The sequence below is a fragment of the Impatiens glandulifera genome, chromosome 3 (assembly GCF_907164915.1).
Source record: "Impatiens glandulifera chromosome 3, dImpGla2.1, whole genome shotgun sequence".
NCBI classification, from domain to species: domain Eukaryota; kingdom Viridiplantae; phylum Streptophyta; class Magnoliopsida; order Ericales; family Balsaminaceae; genus Impatiens; species Impatiens glandulifera.
In genome coordinates, this window is record NC_061864.1 from 34,537,148 (window position 1) to 34,541,086 (window position 3,939).

Genomic DNA, 3,939 nt, shown 5'->3' on the forward strand with positions numbered 1-3,939 from the left:
TTATTTTTGCCAGTGTGAATTAATGAAATGATTTCATATATAATCCTAAAAACATACTCACTATTAAAATTTGTTAAAATTATCATAAATATAACAAATTATCATAAATGAATCATAGTTTAAATGGTGAGAAATTAAATCTAAATGATGAAGCATACATGTATTAATAATCTTTGAATCTTTATATTTATTTTTAAGTTTAAATGGTTCTTTCAATTGATGAATATGCCAATTGACTTTCCCTGACTTTCCCTCTGTTGATGGAGACATAGAGGAGAAATGAATGTACCTCAAATGTGAACCATTAGTGTTACAAATAAATATGATGTTAGTTAATTTTGTTTAATTATTTTTAGTTTAGCCCTTTTATAAAATTAAAAATAGATAAATATACCTATAAGATATAAACCTGATTTAGTTAGATTGTTTTATTTTGATGTATATAAAATATTACATTTATACAATTATTAATTATACTATTAACTAATAAATTTAAAAAAAAAATTACAAACAACATGTTGCTATGGCCAAGTACTAAAGGTGTCTAAGCCCTATAAACTTGAGCTTCCCACAGGAATTAGAATATGTGTAAGCCCCTAAAAACATGGGTTTCCTGCAAGAGTTAGAATATGTTAGGCTATAAGTGGATATTTTGTTTTTTTATGTTTGATTGACTTGTTTGTGGCATATTGAGATTTGATTTTGTTAGTAACATAGGGAAACTTTTTTCATAGTTTACGTTTGAATTGCTTTATTTTTGTTCAATTGTATTTGTTGGGTTATTTTTTCTACAAAATTTTGAAACTTTTACAAAATTATGGATTAATTAAATGATTAAATATGAAAATATAAAATTAAGCAAACATCAGGTCCCTTTGGCCGAGTGGTTAAGGCGTGTGCCTGCTAAGTACATGGGGTTTCCCCGCGAGAGTTCGAATCTCTCAGGCGACGAATTTTTTACATTTTTTAAGACTATTCTATATAAGAGTCTGCATGATGTTGAATGTTTTGGACGTTGTAGTTCTTTTTAATCTAGAATGTGGTTTTGGTGTGTGATGTTTCTTGGTTTGTAACTGATACAACCTTAGCCATACATTGTGTTTGAACTCTATTTAGTCTATAGTTTTACCATAATTGTTGACAAAAATCATTTAAAAAAAATAGTTACCTTCAACATTACTATGAATATATTATAAATTACAAGTTGTTTTGGCAAAGTTGTTAAGGCATACTAAGTACATAGGATTCAGGTGATGATTTGCATTTCATTGGTTTTTGAAACAAAAATTAGGAACATATTTAAGACAACATAAATTTCATCAAACATTGTACCATCAAACATATTTAGATTCAGTCACTCAACCTTTACAGTAATATTACTCATGGATGAGGATTGTGAGTGCAACTAACCACCTTTTAAGTGTGGAGATGTTAAAGATGTTACCCTTATTCAGGCAACACATTTGATGTCGTGCTTTGTTTCCATCAGAGAGCATTTCTTTGTTCTGATTTCTTTTCATGTTGATTTATTTATTTTAAAATTTTGTTTTGTGGGTGATTTTCGATAATTATTGTCTTATTTTGTCTTAAATTGCTTTTGATGGATTGTTTTTATCAACATTTTAATACTTTTACAAATTATATAGATATAATTAAATGTTGTTGGAATTTTAAACTAATTCCATTAATTAAATGAAAATGAGAAATAAATTAAATATAATTTAATCCAGATAAATATAAATTCATACCAAATTCAAATATGTTTTTTTTTTTTGAAATTATTGTCAGTGGATAAGATCGAATGCCAATGTATAAATATCGAATGACAAGAGTCTTGAAATGTCAAAAGTCTAGGAATGATAGTAATTAGATTGTTAAATAAATTTATTATGATTGTTTAATTTCCAGCTATAAATATTCCCTTATGTGAAACTCTTCATATATTTAATATATCTCATATCTCTTCTTGGCTCATTTCATTATCTCTTTAGAATTCGATATTTTTTTCTTTGTTTTCTTGAGTGTTCTTCGAGTTCTTCACTCAATCGAGTGTTCTTCAAGTTCTTTACTCAATCGAGTGTTCTTTGAGTTCTTGACTCGTCGTATTTCTATTAAAACTCGGCAATTGAATCAGATACTTTGTCAAGTTTGTTGCGTAGTGATTTCGATGTTGAATTACTACTAGATTCATTGTACCATAAGAGACAGTCATTTGTGATAAACTCTAGCACAAGAGGAGACAGTGAAACTATTTTAAGAGAAATGTGTTAAGCACATTTCTCGAATCAACATTTTATTCTGGTTATTTTGTTCATTGTATATGATAGTTTATTTAATTTCTTTGTAACATCAATTATTAATATATTTCTATTATTTCAAGACAAAATTTTTAACAATCTTAAAACAGTCTTAGTGTGCTAAATTATTTAGTATCTCTTGCCGTCGAAAATCTTTGTCTTTGACGTTTTTGATGTTGAAATTGTTTAAATAAGAGAAGAATCGATAAGTCTTTATTATACACTTATATATGTTAATTATTAATACTTTATTTTTTGTGTTTTTAAAATCATAATTTTATGAGCGACATATAAATTTTGTCAAGAAAAATTTGTATATATTCAGTACTAAAACGTTATCTTGAAAATGAATTAGAAAACAATAATTTGTTTTGTTTTTAATTAAAAGTTTGATAGTTACTAAAATTATTATTAATAATAAATGAAAGTTAACTAAAAGTTATAATATTAATGGTTATATTTATTAATATTAATTGAAATATATGGTTTCAGTTTTAAAATAATTAATATATTTATTAATATTAATTAATTGAAACGTATGATTTCAGTTTTAAAATAATTAATTATAATATATAACTTCTTAAATTAATTAATCGTTATAATTAATAACAATATGATACGATAATTACTAAATAAAGTTAAATGATCTATTTATTTATATATGTATATATATATACATTGTTTTATATACTACATTTATTATTATAGTATTGAGATATCATTTTTAAATCTGGTAGCGATAAGGCTGGAGACCAAGAAGTTGAAGAGTTTGTAGATTGAATTTGAAGGGAAAATAAAATACTCATAACTATGCGGTATTAATAGAGAGGGCCCATGTGGTTCTAGATCTCAATAATAAGATCTTGTCAAATTTGGTCTTACAAGGAAAAATATAATTGATTTGAGAAATGATGTGGCATAAGTGCCGACATCATCGGATGCAAACATGCAACCAAAAATAAATGTTCAAGCGGTTTCGACCAAAGATGCTTGAAACATAATGATTTCTTTTGTAGAAATCATGTGACATGATATTAATATTTATTTAATTGAATATTCTAATTTCATTTATAGAAATAATATGTTGAAATAAATATTTTAATTAATTCAAAATTATAGTTTCTTATATAGAGATTGTGTGAATAATGATTTATATATGAATAAACAATTTAATCTCTTATATAAAAATTATATATGAATGATTTAGTTAATTAAATATTCACAATATCAGTTATCTTATTAATTTAATGATTAGTATAACACAAAGAATTGCGTGGTAATCTCTTGATTAAAAATAAAAACTTAAGATTTAATTCACATATATGTGTGTTTTAAAAGGTACTAACACGAATGTGGGGCAAATGTTTTTATTGATAATAAGATGAAGTATTATTGTGTATGTTATAATAAATAAAAATATGATATATTGTTAGAAAAATATGTCCTCTACAAAAGGTGAAGTTGCACAACTTAACATAACAAGAAAATGTCTTATTTAAATTTGTTTGGTTGGTGTTCCATTTGATTTTTTGAGGGTTTCAAATCAAGAGACGCATTTTTCATTAATATTATTATCATACAAATTTGAAGAACAAATATCTTCAAAATAGATTTTATGAAAATGAATTAATAAAGAAATTTT

The 3,939-nt window shown here is 24.8% G+C and overlaps 1 non-coding gene across 1 annotated transcript; it reads left to right on the forward strand.

The window, feature by feature from the left end:
- Positions 1-869: 869 nt before the first annotated feature.
- Positions 870-951, forward strand: TRNAS-GCU. The gene has a single exon. It is a non-coding gene; the product is annotated as a tRNA-Ser (tRNA).
- Positions 952-3,939: the final 2,988 nt, after the last annotated feature.